This window comes from Micropterus dolomieu, linkage group LG10 (assembly GCF_021292245.1).
Source record: "Micropterus dolomieu isolate WLL.071019.BEF.003 ecotype Adirondacks linkage group LG10, ASM2129224v1, whole genome shotgun sequence".
In the NCBI taxonomy this organism is placed as follows: Eukaryota; Metazoa; Chordata; class Actinopteri; order Centrarchiformes; family Centrarchidae; genus Micropterus; species Micropterus dolomieu.
The window spans coordinates 7,215,871-7,234,808 of NC_060159.1; the positions used below are offsets into that span (position 1 = coordinate 7,215,871).

At 43.5% G+C, this 18,938-nt stretch overlaps 1 protein-coding gene across 2 annotated transcripts in view; it reads left to right on the forward strand.

The window, feature by feature from the left end:
* Positions 1 to 61: 61 nt before the first annotated feature.
* Positions 62 to 18,938, forward strand: part of ches1 (checkpoint suppressor 1) — a 62,239-nt gene continuing 43,362 nt past the window's right edge. The window contains exons 1-2 of one of the 2 annotated variants that reach the window (XM_046061128.1): positions 62 to 261; positions 1,107 to 1,344. The gene's annotated coding sequence lies outside the window, so the exon portion shown is untranslated. Of the gene's footprint in view, positions 262 to 905; positions 1,345 to 18,938 lie in introns of those variants that run through there. The other variant, XM_046061127.1, reaches the window with a different exon arrangement.

Below are 18,938 nucleotides of genomic sequence, written 5' to 3' on the forward strand. Positions count from 1 at the left end.
TGTGTGTGTGGAGGGGTGGGGGGGGGGGGGCAGTTATAAAGAAAGTGGTTTTAAAGGCTGCTGGTCTGAACCCTGAGTTCAGCACAGACAATGTAAAACATTTGATTTATGGTCTAAACAAATAGGTCAGACAGAGCTCAGAAGTGATCATGTGCAGACTGAGGACATGTCCCCTCCATCCTCCATCTATAATGGCTCCTACACCGTTGCATGCCTCTCTGCTTCTGCTTCTGCCCTGCTGTTGCCATAGCGACCACTTGGGTACAGACTCAAAACAACTTACTGACAAAAACCTACATTTTACTTTGGATGTTAACTGCTGTAAATGAGCCTTGGATGGCTTGAACAGCAGCTGTGTACAGCTAGTTGCTCAGTTAAAGACAATATAGCCTATAGCAAGCAGATTTGTACAGTCTGCAAATTCCTGGCTTGATGCATTTTGCAATTATGTTTGTGGCACCTGGAAAGTTACGTGCTTCCAAAGTCTAATTTTGCAGCCTGTTCTAAAAACACTAAAGCATTTTGTGCATGTTTTCCATTAATTTTCTTAGTTTGCTTAATTGTATAATGTTGCATGTGTTTGTGCATACATGGCATAATCAAAATAGACTTTGTTGAAGACAAGTATGTTTTGAGCTGTGGCTTAATACAACATGTTTTTGTTAATTATTGTTTTATCTTTTTTCTTATATAAACAGCTTCTTATTGTATTTTTTCCCAATTTATTACAGACATGGCTTGCGGGCGTTCGCAAAGGCGCAATGATGGCCTATAAAAAATGGGTGAATCGCCTTTTCGAAATCATAGACGATCTTTGGCTATGCCATCCGTACACAATAGCATTCTTTCAGTGAACCTTACTAGCGTTAGGACCCAGGGCGGGCGCCGGGGGAAGTCCTCTGCCGCTGGCGGGGCAAGGCAGAGCGCAGAAACGCACACGTCCACGCACACACTCATACACAAACACACGCGTACGCACACTCACCGAGCTCTTCTCCGACAGAGGAGAGAGAGCGAGCGCAGAGAGGGATACGCAGAGGGAGAGAGAGAGAGAGACTATAGGAACGCAGTGGCTTGTGTGTGTGTGCGTGTGTGTGTGTGTGTAGGTACGCTCGCTCGGTGGTAGAAACGACTGGCGGGGCGGATATGGAGGGGCTCAGGAAAAACGCTGGGAACTGACCGAACACCGAGACGAAGAGAGAGAGAGAGAGAGAGAGGGGAAGGACGGACGGACAGCACGGAAGGAAGGAAGGAAGGAAGGAAAGGAGGAGAGAGAGAGAAGTCTGACAGAGGAGAGGAAGACTGTGAAGAAGGGGCTCGTCTGGAACACAGAAGGATCCTAAGGTGACTTTATGGGGCTTTCATGGTTGTATGCAGGTCTGGCAGAGGTGTGTGTGTATGTGTGTTGACATGTGCTGCATGGGTCTGCACTTAAAGGGAAGAGTGGAGGTGTGTGTGGTGGGGGGGTGGGGGCACGACGTTTGTGCGTGTATGTGTGTGTGTAGCCTATATTTACATTTGTGTGTCATTTGTGTGCGTGTGTGTGTGTGTGTGTGTGTGTGTGTGTGTCTGAGAGTTTTTTAGGGTTGTTTTTCCACAAGCTAAAAAGGGGGGCAAAGTGTGTAAGCGAGCTGAGCTGACCGCTATAAACTGGAGTGAAGGGATCAAAAGGAGTGGATACTTTTTAGGGAACAACGTGATCCCATTCCAACACACACACACACACACACACACTTCTCAGGTAGGCTACTTTAAGTTGAGCCAGAGAAAAGGAGAGGATAACACTGTCTTTTAAGAGGAAATTCTTACCTCCCCTTTCTCTGTGTGTGTGTGTGTGTGTGTGTGTGTGTGTGTGTGTGTGTGTGTGTGTGTGTGAGCAGAGTTTTCAGTGCAGCAGGTAACACGGGCAGTCTTGGGTTGGAGGTTTTTGAAAAGCAGCACAGCCACAGAACGAATCTCCTGTTTTCCTGAAAGCTTGGTTGACACTGACTGAGGCTTCTTAAGGAGTAACAGCTTCTTGCGTGTGTGGATATATGTGTGTGAGAATATGTGTGTGTGTGTGTGTCTGTGTGCTATAGATGGCAAACAGGTTGAGGGAGGCAGATCTGATCAGACGCACAGCAACAGAGGAGAGAGCGTGGCACAGGCTGAGCAGCAGCACATTGGATTACACACAGATGAATACACACATGCGCACGCACACACACACACACAAGCTCTGTGGCCAGCAGAACAGCTGGGAGAACTATGTGTGTGTGTGTGTGTGTCAGTGCCTGAGAGCATTTCACTTAATGCGTGCGTCTGCCTTTGCACGTGCAGGACTGTTTGCGTTTGTATTATCCTTTGCTTCTGTGTGTGTGTTTCTGCGTGATGGTGTGTGTGTACCCATCAGAGGCTGTGTAAATATGTATGTGCTGGGAAAGAATATTCTGTCATCTCTTCAGACAGACGGCGTGTGTGTCTACCCCCCCCCCCCCCCCCCCCCCCCCCCCAGCTCATGGAGGCAGGAGGTGCAGAGGAGGGTTGACCGGGGTGGGGGGGGCTGGAGGGAGGAAAAGTGATCAGATGACCGGGAGTAGGGCAGATGAGAAGATTAATCCAGTAGCGAGAGATGAAAACAGAGACAGAGAGGAAGGAAGGGATGATTTTAGGACAAGAGGAGGAGGACAAATGGAAAGAAAGCGTGGAGGAGATGGAGTGAAGGGGACGGGGGCTGACACGCTCTCTCCAGGAGTGCTCAGAGTGCTGCTCATTCATAATTCACCTCCATGGCAAACGTTCATTCACATATTGACCCCCCATGGCTGTGCTCAGTGGAGTTCTCGACCCTCCGCCTCTCGCTGTCTCTCAATGGACACCCCTGTGGCGCGACGTTCAGTTAGCCCGCTTCTTTTTCACTTTGGAGACAGTCGAGATTCTCGGAGAAAAAGGAAGCACCGTTTGTTCGTCCGTTATGCCTCTTTTGACGCCATTACTTTTTCAGTTGGAAGCTCTGATGTCAAATTGAGTTGTGTAAATTGAATATTGAATTCACACTCCAACCTAGACACAGATAATTGGTATGGATGGATCAGTGGGTTAGTGCTCTCAGTACAACTGTTGTTGGTCTGATTCCCTTAGCACAGCTAAAACAGTCCATAATGGATCTATAATGCATGTGTGAATGAATTGAATAGCCTGTGTTTTGAATGAAAGCATCAGACAGTTTTCTTGGATGCCAGCGCATGATTTATTCAGCATAAATACTCAAAAATGGCTGTTTTAATATTTCTGATTGCATTAGCCGTGCCTGGAGCTACACTACAACCCACCGCTGCGCTCTGGTCAACTGTGGCCCATGAGCCATATGGCAGAGTGTCTAAAATGCACAGTCAGAAAAAAAAAGTGTACTGCGGAGGTACATTTATTTCTTAAAGGTGAACACTACAGAAGTGTACCTTATCAGCAAAAGTGATAAAAATATCCTGACTTCTTCAATTCTGTAGGTATGATGGACTTGGATCGTGTTTACTCAGGGAAAAAGAAGACAGCGAGGGTACAGTGTTGACATTGTGTCTTGGCGTGTCACTGCTGAAAGGTGCACTTTTGTTGTGCAGTCATATAGTACAGTGAGTTTTCCCGAAGCTGCAGTAATGTAAAGATGCAGCGCCTTTGCATCCATAGCAAGAGTGAGGCACTTCTGTCTCAGTACAGTACATCATGGTATCGTTCAAACTAGGGATGAGCGAGTACACCAATATCTGTATCTGTTCAACAAATGAAATGATCTGTATGTACTGTATATCCGTATACTCGAAGTGGGCAGGCTTAATCTGGACAAGGGCGGTACTAGCCAGAAGTTAGTTGTTTAAGCCTGAAATTGGTATCGGTTGATCAAAAGTTGCTGTATTTATCAGAAAACTTTTACTAAACAGAACAGCCTCAATATGTATGATTACAATAGTAAGATTTTTTTTTTTAAAGGTTCCTATATTTATAGTTTTTTGAGAAAACAGATATTGACACATTTTCCTCTGATGATGATACTCTTGTTAAAAGTACCGGAGACTTGTTTCAACTGAGTAGCCTACTCGTCCAACCTTGGCTCACATCCTCCAAAAGAATTGTGTTCATTAGCCTTGCCCATTGTTAGACTTTGTAACTTTCCCTGACAAATTCATAAAATGTAGTAAAACTTAGTAATCATCCTTCAGTGTTTCTTTGTTCTTTCAACTCTATCTAGTTTTGACATAGCTGTAAATTATCACTCTGATTCAAATGTTAAAACCCTCATGATGATGAGAGAAACAAACTAAATAAAGACATGTAGCAAACCGAACTCCCTCCAAAATATGACATTATACCCTTCATGGATATTCATGCAAACATAACTAATAATTAATCAGATTTTGAAAACCACATTATTTATCCCTTCAATATTAAATACTATCCAGTTTCAGTTGAATTGTAACAGAATGTTTTGTTTGTCTCGTCTGTCGCCCACCAAAATGTCGTCCACCAACTCTGTTTGGAATGACTGGCTGGGGAAATAGAAGATAATCAAGACGGCACAGCTTAATGCCATTTTGTGAAAAGACAGCAAATGTAATTTTTAATAATCAATAGCGTAGTCTGTTAGACTGAATTCTTGTTTTGTTTCACTTCATTCATGTTAGCCAACCAATAAGTTGTGAGTGACGCATCAGTTGACACAGAATGTTACAGTTGTGGTTGCTAGTAGTTAACTTAGTGTTTTTGAAGACTATGTGATAAGCCGGTTTAAGAGCTGTTATTTCGTTAAGTTGATTAACAACAACCTGTCCAGCTGCGCCATGGCATCTACGCTTGCAGCCATTTGCCATCGCTTTTTTTCATGGATGTAGCAACGTAGCTGGCTAGCCATGTAGGAAAAGTACGTCCGCATTCTTAATCCTGACGACTGGTTGACTGCACAACACCAGACCTAGGGAATGGCTGAACAAATCAGAGATGTGATTCAGTGGTCTGGAACCATGCTACATAGTGGTCATTCAGCAGAAAACATGCTAGCAGATTAGCTTGTAAACAGCAAGGGGGTAAGCCACAGTTGAAACAGTGAAGCCGACCAAAGCCTGCGTGGATGGTTCCATGTAGGCCCAAAAATGACATCAAAACCCTGTAACATCCCGTTGCACAAGAGAGATGTAATCGTATTGCTTGGATTATAAACTCTCAGTGAATCTAAAACAACTATTCGGCCATCAGTGACGCTGCATTGGTGTTTGACAGGTGAGCCTCATAGGTGGGCTGATTGAACAGTGACAATCCGAGTCAGACAAACACACTGAGACAAGAAACTTTTTGTTTGTGCATCTATGCCGCTACCAGAATTATGGTGTTTCTGCCGTTGCTCTATGTCATTAAACCACAGTTATGCTGCGCGATCATGCACAGTTGGCACTGGTGCCAACAGGAAGTGGTCCTGTAGTATTATTGTAAGTATTTTTTTGGTCCAAAACTGGCTTCACTGCTCTCCATTCAAACCAGCGGGTTTGAATGGAGAGCTAATGATGTGGTTTGAATGGAGTAATATACTGTCTATGGTAAACAGTAGTACTTGCTTGGCCACCCCATTTGACCCTCACCTGGTAATAGTCTCTCCCCTGAGCAAGAGGTGTAGGTAATTAGTTAGAAATGAACGAAGGACATTAATGTTTTATGTTATTTATCTTACTCACTAGGCGTTCAGTACGCCCCCCTAAAATGTTTTTAATCATCTATGAAATTTCTCTAAACAGCTAATGCATCTTAACCCATGTGTTTTGTAGCAATACAGTTGCATTATGGGCCCAAAATGTCCAATATTTAACCCCTCATTTGAGGAACCAACAACGCCCTGTAAAATCCCCTCATTGTTCCCCAGCTCACTATCTACATTTTGAAAGTCAACAGTTCCTAGTTGAGCCGCTTGCTTTACTGTTACTTACACCAGCTCTGATGGAAAGTGTCATTTGATTCACTCCAAAATAAAGCATCATCACTGAGGCAAATGTACATGACAATAAAGTAAATATATGACTTTTGGATCCACACTGCAGTTGGTTCACTAGTTAACTGCACAGGAGAAACTTTATGAGACTTTATTTCAAAATGTATTTGTTTTGTTTCCATACAGTTTTTTTTAAAGATATATGAATGATTAGCTAATGAGTTTGTCGTTCATTTTTTGGTAGGTGACCTGTGCCTTTCATGTACTTGTTCATGTGTCAGAACAAGTGGAAAGTTAAAAGCACGGTTTTAAATCTCAGTGGAAACACAGCCAGGCTAAGCGGCCAAGATGACTTGGAAGAATAATGCTCCGCTGTATCCCTCAGGTTATAATTGTCTCCAATAGGCCTCCTGCTGATTTGAAATGGACTCATTGTCCACTATGATGGGCACCTCTGATCAATTAGCCTCTCTTCTTAGTCGTGCTGAGCTACTGCTGGTCGCGTCCTCACACGGTGGCACACAAGCGCGTGCACATCAATACACACTGACACACCGAGTGGCGAGCGCAGTCACACACACACGCGATCTATCACGCAAAGACAGACGTCAGCGGGTGTAAAAATAGAACTTATAAATGAGGGAAAAAGTGTTTTATGTTTACAAGGGATGATGTCATGTTTGGTTTAGATCCATAGCTGACGAACTGGAGGGCAGCTGTGGTGAGTATCAGCCTGCTGAGCTTTGGCTCAGCTATCTGCTGTTTTTTTGGGCGCTTTAAAGGAGCAGAGTTCAAGGAGTTGCAGTGTGTGTGTGTGTGTGTGTCTCTGTCTTCGTTTTTGTGCGTGTGTGTTGTTTTCAGGGGCATGCACGCGGTGACGCTGCTCTGGTTGCCAAGCAACACCGGAACGTGGGTGGAAGGATTTCCTGTCCTTAGGAAGCTTTGTTTATAAGTGGGGGGAGAGAGAGATAGCGTGTGTATGTATATGCATGTGTGTGTGTGTGTGTAGATTTCAGTGTGCATTTCAGCAGTATGCTTGAGTGCTTGTGTTTTTAATGCACCCTTTGCCTCAAGTAAAAGTGCTACAGAAAAGTCACTTAAGACACACACACATCCACACATTGTGTATACACTGTACACACAGAGAAAAGGCAAGAAAGGCCCTTTCTAGTCTGTTGAGTTGGATTTGTGTTGCATAACTCCTCTTGCCAGGTCTGTTTGCAGCGCTCTGTCTCCTCCTCTTCTACCCAAACACTCTCATCATGTCACAGCCGCCACGCTCGCGCCAGGCCGCCTCCCGCTAATGATGTCATCATTTTTATGTCTCCTCTCACACATGAGATTGCAATTATGTGTTCTTGCCCTGCATGCGATCACAAAAAAAATACCCACACACAGCATGTCTGTCCTGCAGGCGTTGGACCCCGTGATTACGTAATTGACATTGAGTGAATGGGATGACGTCAGCTTGACTCTCTCTGACTCTCCTGTCTTTCTGGGTAGCTACAGTGATGTCATAAGTGGATGCAGCCATACACCGTATGTGTGTGTGTGTTCTGGCATGCATAATCATGTGTGAAGACAAAAATGACCTGAGGAACCGTCTGATTTATATAATGTGTTTACTCCTCCCCCTCTTTTCCCCTCTTCCTTTCCCTTGAAGTGGAAAGACTTTGCAGCTAACAGATACTTTATTGTTATGTACTGTATGTGTTGGTCTTAGCAACATGAGGCGTTTAATGATGCTCCTGCAACACACACACACAGTCTTGCGGCCTGTTGCGCCTCCCTGGAGAGAGGCGTCTATTTGAAATGAGTATCCCAGTGTCTCGCAACTGGTAACTCCATCGCCTTGTTGCCCTCCGTCTGCGACTATCTGACCTTTTGTTGATTCTCATCCAGAGACTCGCCAACAATCACAGGCAGGCAGAGAATGAAAGGATAAAAAGATGATGCTGGGTCGTCTCCACAGATACTGTATGTGCCAGTTCTTATTTTAGCAAAAGAAAACACAGCGTCATGGAGAAAGCGGAGTGATTTGGTGGTTGGCCTTCTTCAGCTCTTGACAAAAATATCTGTTTTTAGCTTGCTGTTTGAGCTACAGGGTTTTAAGCATAGAGGAAGAGTGCTCTATTTGTGTCTTGGGTTGAATAGGCTGCCTGTTGTGTTCTCCAAGTGTTGTGGTTTAGGCTCTGAACATCAGCCATCAGCCAGCGTTGGATGGGCAAACTGGGAGCTTTTAACAGACCTGAATAAACACACAAAGACCCACATACACACACTTAGTCTTTTAGTCCGTTGTCGCTCCCACTTTTCTCGCTCCAACCCCCAAACCGAAGGGAAATCACACCACACAGTGACTAAACAGTTTATGAACTGAGTAACAGCACACATAGAAGTGGTTTAAACACACTTCCACAAGCACACACAAAATATGGAGATTTTCCTAATAAACTGATTAGCTTTAGCTCTGCCCTGCTAAGACCAAACCAGAAACAATCTACTGTACATTCCACTAACCACACAACAGCGTGTATTTGTGGGTTTTGACTTTGTGTATATTTAAGCATGTGTGTGTAAACTTGTGCAGTAGTACAAATAGATGCAGTCCAAATGCTGTCTGAACTGTGTCCGACACCGATACACATCTACAGTAATTACATACATATGCAAATACACATACACACACATTGCCCCCCCCCCCCCCAGGAGTCTTAGGGCCTTAGTCAGCGTCTGTGCGTGGGCCTGATCCCTGGCAGTGTGAGGGGAAAAAATACCTTCCCATATGATGTAAACACCAAAGTCCCCGTGTGTGTGTATGCATGAGTGTGTGGAGCGTGTGTGCGTGCACGCTTGTAAGCTCGTGTGTGTGTGTTTGTGTGTGTGTGACTGGCATTCTCCGAGATAGGATTCGCTCTCTGTGACAGTTTTCCAAATTATTCCACAACACTGTGCAGTTTCTTTTTAAAGATAAGTTTCTCTGCCATCTCTGCTTTGTTCCACTGCACACAGTGGAAAGAGACGGCAGAGACGGAGGAGGCAGAGGTGCTGACATGTGACATCACTAACTAAAGCCACTGCTTTTATCTCAGTTTTATCGATTTTATGATGGTTTTAGAGCATGTACCGCTTTGTTTTGAGTTGTGCTGAACAAGTGAACTTCATTATTTGTACAGCTTCATAGAAAATATTATTATTGAGTCTTCAGGGTTAGGTTTTTACATCTGCACTTGATGATTTTAGCATATTGATGGCAGTAACTTAAAGGGGTACTTCAGCGACTTAGTACTACACTACTTATTCTACAGTTTTACGAGCTGCAGCCATGTTCAAAGTTTCAGTCTCTAGTGTAAAAAAACCTCCTTCACTTTCCATAATGAAACTCAACAGCATCTCTTCCTTTGACCCACCCTGCCTCACATCGTAAGGGTTGTCAAAGTGCCTTCCAGAGCCACAGAAGACATTACACTGTCTTCATTAGGGGGTCCTGATTAAGTTGTCTTGGTCCTTAAATATTCGGACACAGAGTCCAATCCGACAATTATTTTTACCTAAATGTTGATTAAACATGTATCTGACCCCTTAAAATTTAGTGTTGAGGCCTTTTAAATCCGGCTCTTTTTATTGTACTTGGATACTTTATCCAAGTCCTGGAGGTCTTGGTTTAAAACTACATTTTATCGGCTTAAATTGTTGATATGCTAGACGTCTCGCTGTGGTGGAGTTGTTAGGACTACAAAAACACTGTGCATCGCTGTTACATGTTACATAGAAGAGTGATGCTTCTTCTACTCCATAAACAATATTTGGCAGAGTACAGACACCGACTTGCAGAGAGCACTTTAACCAGACAAGTTTTATTTTGGCCTGCCAAGTAACTCCCGGAATGAACTTTAATTAGCGACAGCTGATGTGATCTGCCTCCAGCGTCATTTGTAATTTTACTGGCAAAAACAACGGTCAGCACCAGCTGAAAATGTGAAGCTAGCTGAATGTTTTGTAAACTGCTCTTTGCTAATAAGATAAAGAGAGAGGAGAGATAACAGATTTGTTTCCATGGGAGCTTAGCACAGTTTGGTGTCAGAACAGAGTCAATCACTGGAATAAACTTATCATTTTTTTTACATTAACACACTGATGAAATGCTAGCAGGCTGGCATTTAGGAGAGCAGCACTACCAGGCTGAGGTGACAAAACACAATCAAGTTCAGTAGATCAAGTCAAGATCAGATTTTGAGTAGTGGTGAGTAAAGTGATGTTGATTAGCAAAAGTGTCCCTTTTAAGTAGACATCACGGCCGCTAGCTGCTGCAAGTTTTGCATTTCTGTTTAAATTTTTCATTTGTCACATCCTTTATCCAGACCCAGCGCATTTTGGTTGCTGATACAAATCTGCAGTATCAGTGTCAAGGAAGAAATCAGTTACAGGCTACATTTACCATTTAGCTGGGATTCAGACCAAAAAACAGCCCTGCGTTAAAACAGTGAAATGGGGCTGTGTTGGTGGGGACGTGTTGTTTAAGTTAACGGCGAGCTTTAAAATGTGATTCAGATTCATGAATTTAAAGCTTTATCGGACATCAAAACAGTATGTAACAACTGCAGACATGATTTTATAACACTGGAAAGTTATCACAGCGGCAACTATTTTATCTTTTGTTGCAAAGATCAAGCAGTAGAAATACTCTACTGACGTTACAAAGTAATCCACCAGGAATTTGTGCTTGCATGCACTTGATTGGCCAACGCAGCGCCTTGCCGGATGACATTGCGTTGCAGCAAAAGTTGAGCCTAGCACAACGTTTTTGCTTGACGTCCCAGCATTGTCTGGCTGGAGTCCTCTGTTTTGGCACCCCCTCTGCGCCAAACCACTGGCTCTATTGAAATGACTAAAAGGGCTGTGTTTCTTTCAGGCAGGGCTCTAGTCAGTTTGAACGAGGCCTTAGGCTAGTTGGACAGGTGCACTTCTTCCTAAAAACGGTACATAATTCAGCTTCTACAGAACCCCAAATTTCCTCCCCAGCTCACTGTTTATGTTTTGAAACACCACTGTGCACAAAGGGATAGGGGTAGAGAGGACAGGAGCTGTGTTCCTGCGATAACCTATAAAGAATTCAGTACACAGATGGGCTGAGCTACCTGCAGTCCTGATGAAACACACTTTTCTGAGTTGTATTCAGTGTCTTTTTCCTGTTACTGTATTGTTTGTTTGGTAACATTGTCCGCAGGGGCTTTTTGTACAGACTCACAGGACTACAGGGGTATGGGAAGCCTCAAGGGACAATATTGGAAAACAGAATAATAAATAACAATAAAAAAAAACAACATTAGATTCAGTTTAGTAAAGTTTGCTTAAAAATGAGAATGTAACATGTTTGCTGTTAAACATGTTTCTTCTGCTGGTTTCAAGCTTAAAGGGGACTTAAAGCCACAATCTGCAATGGTCCACCTAACGTGTGGACTGTAAAACAGGAATACAGAACATAATAAAACATGCCTATGTGTTATCTTCTTACACCTGTGAGCAGCAGGAGCAACAAATTAACAAGCTAGTACACTGCTAACTGTACCCTTTGGTTTCACTGTGGAGTGCTAACAAAGGTGCAAGATTTCTTCTATAATGAAGCACCAGCACATTCAACACATTTCTCCTCAAACATTGAGAGCCAGGTGCAAAACAATCATCCACGGCGAACATATTCATCATAACCACATTCAGGTCTGGTCAGAGGGCACACAGGAGGTCACACTGGAAATTATATGTGCGCTGTGTTTGTTGCTAGGCAACTTTGTCACAATACCCCTGTGACCTTCCGACCCTGCCAAGTCTGGTGTTACTGTCGCCGTCTCACACCCGTATTTGTGTGTGCGTATCGGTGCGTATGTGTGTGTTATCAGAGACCATGGTGCGACTGCCGCATAGCAACTGAGAACAGCTGTGATTTCACTGTGGTCTGGATGAGTGTGTGTGTGTGTGTGTGTGTGTGTGTGTGTGTGTGTGTGTGTGTGCGCGTGTGTGTGTGTGAGAGAGAAAGGGAGGGTTTGTGTGTGTGTGTGTGCAGTCTTGTTTGTGTGCGTTTATGTCCGCGTGAAGCCGCCATCACTGTTCATCTATGCACACACCCACAACAGCGTAATATGGCACACTGTCACTTCCACAGCATGAAAGCGGCATAGACTCAACCAGCCAAAATGCAACCCCTTCACACACACACACACACACACACACTCACACACACACACACACACACTCAACCCTGTTGTAAAATCACAGCCGAAAATAGAGAGCAGAGGGAGCGACGGAGCAGTCATTTCCCTGAAGATCCATTCATGCAAAATACTGTTATTCAAACCTCCCTCCCCCTTATTCAATAATCTTATTCATCTCTCTCCTGACTGCAAAACCAAACACGCCTTGTCTTCTGCTTCCCGGTAAGAGTCTTTGTGCCTGCGTACACACCAGCGCTTGAGTGTATGTGTGCATTTTCTCCGCTCTTCTCCATAAGAGGAATGTCCTTGGCCTGTCCGACCTGTGTGCTCCCACTGAGCCCTCCGTCAAACACCTGGGGCGGGCTCACCCGTGCTGCTCCGGCCAATCAGGAGCCCTGGCAGTTAATGACATCAGTTAGCGGAGGATCTTTAGGACCGACCCCTCGAGGTGATTCGCCTGAGAGAGAGAGTGCTCTTATTGTTATGATGATTAAGTGTTATATGAAGGGCTATCAGAGGAGAGCCCCTTAATGAAAGTGGAGCACAGAGAGCAGAGGCAGCGGTGGCAGAGCTGGTGAGAGCTACAGAGGGAGGCAGGGAGAAATTGAGCCAGAAGCGGAGTTGGGATTGGAGCGATAGAGGGGGAGAATGAGGAGTTTAAGGTGGGAGAAGACGGAGCTGGTGAGAGAAAGGGAGAGCAAGAGGGAGCGCAGGGCTGAATATTCAGCAGCTGTGTCCAGACTTGCTGACTCTGGGCGTTCATGCTCTGAATGTACCATGAGAGGTAGACAACGTGCGCAGGAAACAGCTGTAAAGCAGCAAAAGGAGAAGAAGGCGAGAAGGAGAGAACAGAAGTGCATGTATGCGGAAAAAATGCATACAAATGTGCATGGTTTTGTCAGCTCATACTCTGTTTTTATGCGTGTATCTCTGCAGGAACACAAGCGTGCGAGCGTTGGTGTGTTTGTGCAAGAGTGAACACTGGAGTTTCCCTTGCTGTTTGGTAAAATAATGAAACGCCCTGCCTCAGAGGAAAATTCCATCCTCAGCTGCTCCTACGCTGTTGTAAATCATCGGGCTGGGATGGCCAACGCATTGTGTTGTTTTGTGAATAAACGGGTTGTCGCTTGCCATTTTGTGGCTTTCCCTCATCTTCAGTTAGTGGTTTACTACATTTCCCAGAATGCCTCTTGACAGCCCCTCTCCCCACTCTTTCCCCCATCTGAGAATGTGGCTCAACTTGTTGCTTTTTAGCTACTGCTGTAAGATGCCTGTAGAGAAGAAAAAACCTCTAGAAACCTCTAGAAAAAGTGAGTTCCAACTCTTTAAACACATCATGTCTCATTGCGTTACGGTATGCATGAATGCTGTCACTGGCGAATCCCTCCTCTATGATGGACTGCTCCCAGTGCATGGATGCATGTTTAAGGCTCTAGAAAAAAAGCTGTTGCTCTTAAATCTTGAAAAGCAGAGTCCAAAATCTCATAGCTGTTCATTTGTAGCTGCTGATGAGAAGTCATGTTGTGTTTCGCAACCTGTCTAAAATCCATCACTAAAAAGCATAAAGGGACCAGACTTCCTTCAGGTTTATATGTTTAAAGGTGGATTTGTCATTTGAGTAGCTTCTAGCACACCTAAAAAGATTATTTCCACTGGAGATCTGCAGTGTCTGATTCTGTTTCACAGGCTTTTGCACCCTTACACGAACACGATTATGGAGGAAACACTGGAGAACTTTGTTTTATATGCTGTCTGGTTGAAGGTTTGTCTGCATTCTGTGGTTCAGTTTTTCTCAGGAGCAGTGACTGAAATTAACTTTTCGGCTCACTTAAACAAAAAATTTAACCTGCCAGTAATCATTTTTAACAACCTCGCTACAGCTATGTCTGCTACTTGTACACAAGTAACATTTTCATGTCACGTGTTCATGTGTTCTTCTGTACTTTTTTTTTTTGTGCCGTTTTGTGTATGGAATGAAGTGTGTATTCCTTTAAAACTTGCTCACAAAGACCGTGGATCAAGTGAGCAGACAGGTTTGAAGTTTCTGATGAGACAGAAACAGAAATACTGTAGTGGGAGGCATGTCAATGTTATAAGCCCAGTGAGTAGGTGTGTATGCTTCAGAACATGACTGTTAGAACATGACAGTAGTGTTGTTAATGACTGATAAAAATGAAATCCATTTTTTTCAATACAAAAGCTTTAACTTTTTTCAGCTTCTATAAGCGGGGCGTGACAGAAAAAGTTTGAGAAACACTGGTTTAGAGACACAACCCTTAAGAGAGAGTTATGGATAGGGTTATATTAAAGAGGAACCACAGTCAAATTATTTTTTTTTGCGCTGTATATATAATCGCAGATTCTTGTTGGCATATGACCACAACACATGTGATTGTTCCAACAATTTTTGAAAGTGTCGTTATCCTTTAAGGCTGTACACACAACCAGTGGCCTGAGCTACACTCGGTACTGAAAGAAGTTCAAAGGTGATTCATCATAAATTCTATGTATACAAGTCCTGTCAAATATATGCTCAAGAAAAAAACGCACTAACTTTTACTTAAAATTACTTTTCAGCTATGGATTTATCACTCCAACTCAACTTGAAACAACATGTCCCCCACCTACTCAGCCTCTTACTGCTGTAACGCCCACTTAAACCCTGTTTTGGTACAAAGGTGCATCTTTATGCTCAAGCTTCTGTCAGTCAGCTGTAATCAGATTGTACATAATTTGACAGGTCAGCAACGACCAGGGTTGAAATTCTCTGTGTAATATCCAATGCGTAGAAGGTATGTCTAGACCAACACTGTATGATTGCTTTGATGCAGTGGGGGTTGGCAACAAAAAGAGAGCTTTCCCACAATGCGATACGATGGCATCTGGCAGCACACTGCATTGGCCAATAAAATGCATGCAAGCGCACATTCCCAATAGATTCATTTGCAACGTGAGCAGCCTAGTTCTACTACTTTACTCAATGATTGTCGCGCCGAAGGATACAATCCTGTTAATCCTGCCTCGTAGTATTGAGGTACCACTGTGAAGTTTTGGCATCTGATGAGCCTTCCAATTCATGGATCTACTACTCATGGATTGCATTTCCTCGTCTCAGCTATACCTGTGGAAGCATACGCACAACCACGCAGATCCTTGAAGTTTTTTTTAGAGGCCTGCTTAAGCGTTAGCCTGCCTTTGAGTGGGCATGTTGCTTGTGTTTAGGGTTAATGTTAGAGTGGGTGTGTCTTTGAGTTAGTCTGCAGCCAACAGATGGACAATTCTCAGTTTTTCCAACAAACACTACTATCTCTGGCATTCAGTTGACACCTGGCAGATGGAAACCTCAGACTTTGCTCCAGAGTTGATGTCAGGGAGGAATGAGAGAAGAAGCTGTTAGGTTATACAACAGGAGGTTGGAAGTGACCTCCTAAAGTAATGCAGAGAAAGGATATACAGTTGTTGCACTGGAGCTCAAGCTAATCTAGATCATGTTTATGCTGTCATAAAAGGCTGAAGAAGTAGAGACAGATAAAGTATCAGTTATTCTCCACTTTCCTTTAGAGGTCTCCAGCTAACGAGGAAGCCTCGCCACATATTTTACGCTGGCAGAGAGGATGCCCCCCCCCACTTCTCCCACACATCACCCCTGGCTAGAGGAATGTAGCGGAAAACGAGGGACTCGAGATAGAAGATCAGAGGCCTTAATATGAACCACATTGTGCGTTGTTCTCCTGTTTCCCATCTCCTGTGTTCTCCGCATCAGGAGTGAAACAGCCTTTGATGAGTATCTACAAAGAGATTTGAGACTTATAAAGAGCGGCAATTTAGCCAGGTATGTTATCTTAAGCCTGGTAATTTGGGAATTCAATTCACTCATAGGGGGAGCCGGGGTGGGGGGCTGTGGTGTTTATGAGGCTGACTAGCATCAGGTCTGTGTATTGAAATGGAGAGAACCAGGGCTATCTAATCAATGACTGACCACATCTTAACCCTGGGGTTATCATATCTCCCTTTTGTTCACAATCCATTTCTTTCTACGGCGTGCATGTATGTGAGTGTGCGTGTACTGTAACCATGGATCAGGCCCTGTCTTTCCCCCGAGTTACACATCTAATCACGGCACCATCATCCCTCATCCCTAATTCTGTTGGCAGGTCCTGTCAAACAGCATACGCTGAAAGACGGGGTGACTTTGAAATGCTGCTAATGACCCTAGGATAAAACTACCCTCTGTCTTTTACTCCCACTCAGTCTTTCGTTCTTGTCCACTCCTGTCAATTGCACTCGCGGTCATCTCCTTTCTTATTCCCTGCTACTCTCTGGATCTGCTGTTTTGAAAATGCAAGGGAGAGGGTGTGAGAGGAAACAAGGAATCATAATTTTTTTTTTATTCTGTAAGATGAATCAAACTGGATAGGCTGTGAGGCAAAGTTATTAAGGGCTGATGTGGAAACGAGCTTCTGTCTAAATGTTATTTAACCTTTATCTAAACTGGTCAGCCCCACAGATAAAAAATCTCCTCCATCAAGGAAGGTCTGCCAAGCCGCAGCATACAGGCAAACATAAAAGACTCAGACAGAAAAACACACAAAAACAAAATACAATCACAGCAACGTAGCTTTGAGAGTACTTTATAAGCGCTCCAATAGGCATCACCTCAGCGTCAAACCAGCAGGCTCGTTGCCAAACCTATTTAAATCTTGACTAAACAAAGCAAAGACAGGTCCTTATTGAGTCTGCCACAAGAACCTTCATTAACCGTGTAAACTCACAGAGAGAGCGTTCAGCTTTAAATAAGTTTGCAGCCAGTTCCATGAAGAGGGAGCAGAGTACATGAAGACACTTCTGGCTAATTCAGCCCTGACCTCTGGGACAGATAACTAAAGCAAATTCTGTGACTGCAAACAGTAATTTCCCACCAACATTTTTAGAGATGTAAGAAAACAGAATTAGTAGACCCAGAGTGGCCTTATATATTTATATATAAAACCTCAGCAGAGAATAAGCCGAGCAGTGGAAGAGGGTGGCTGTCAGTTCGAGCGTAGATTGCGACACTGATGACAGACAATCACCGTTTCTTATTATTATTTTTATTGGTGATCAGCAACCAGACAGCATTACTGCCAAATTAACCCAATAAACATACGGATGGCTTCTATCCGACAACAGTATTGTGGCACTTATTGGGAGAAAAACACATGTATAACTCAGAGGTTGTGTTAGACTTTCTCATTGTTCTTCATTTTGACAGACAGGGTCGTAAAACGTCCGTCATAATCTATTATTACCCGTCATTGGATTTTAATAGCATTTCATTTTGAAAAACAACTCGATCACAATAACATTTAATATACAGAACTTACAGATTATGCATTTATAAGGACATGGAGAGCAAAGATGAGACACTTTTCATGTCACCACATGAAGCAGATGAATGATCTTCACCTCCTTGCTGCCACTTGCTTCCCCCCGCAACATTAGCTGCCGCTTGCTGATAAACGTTATCAAAATAACTTGATGTCCTTCACCCTCCACTGCATCAATCCATCTTTTTTCACCTCGTTTATCAACCACAATTCAATTATTAGGCTTTCTAAGAAGAACCTCAGACCCTCAGCTGCCGTGACGTGTTGCGATAGCTAGGCTATGTAGCGCTATAGCTTACAAATCAGACAGAACGCCAGCTAGACAACGAGGTCAATGAGGGCGATCAAAGTAAAAACTACTAGACAACACTTATTAATATGCACACTCGCTACCAACTGGATAAGGGGTACACTACAGGTGGTCTACATGTGGTTATTGACAGTGTGAGTTACTTAACGTTACAGTAGTTTAGTCTTTAACTGTCAAAATTCACCAGAGCAACCACAACTGCTGCAGCTTCCTTCCCCTTTAGCTATGTAGCAAAGATGACCATTGAGTTTTTTATTGTAATGAGTGCACCAACCGGGTACCCATAGTGCACTGCGTTTTGCCATAATTTGCAATTTGCCATCAATTGTCAGCATGCACTCAAAATAGTGTAAGTACAGAAGAAGGCGAATTGAGACACAGCAAAAGAGTCATGCTCACAGTGACAACGCTAACATTTAGCATTTAGTATGGTAACATTTGATATACACAAAGTACGGCTCCTTGAATCTTTTTTTTTTTTTTAAAAAGAGAAGCTATTTAGTATACCCAACGTTTGCTTACACATAGAGTTGATGCACAGTTGATCTGACATGGATGTGCAAATATTCAGACTGCTATCCTTTCAAAATGGTCAGTAGTACATAAATTCCTGATGTAATGTATTATTTAATTGGATAAAACATGCATAGTAACTTCTGAAAGATGCCATATGAAGAGAAAAACATTTGAAACTTACATGCTAGTGTGACTTTTCCTTTTGGTGGCCTGTTTGTGAGTTTGTAAACAGTCTGATTTTTGTTTTGTCAGCATTCAGAACACGTTTCAGTTGACATAAGGTATCTTGTGCAGTGTTAAAAACAGCTTGTAGGAGTGGGAGGGAGGAGTGAAGGATGTAAGCAGAGTTGTATCATCAGCAGAAGCGGTCTAAGTATTGTCAGCAAAGGCAGGCCGGAGAGGACTGTATAGGCTTCTGACAAACTGCTGCCTCACTCCCTTGTCCTTCTATTTTCGCTTTTTTTTAATCCCGCTTTCTCTTCTCAACCAGAACACTTTTGTGTTCTCCAATCTCGTTTCTCTGCCAAAGGTGACCTAATAAACTTCAATCATCTTGATATGCTTTCTCTAGCAAACATGAGGCCGTGCAG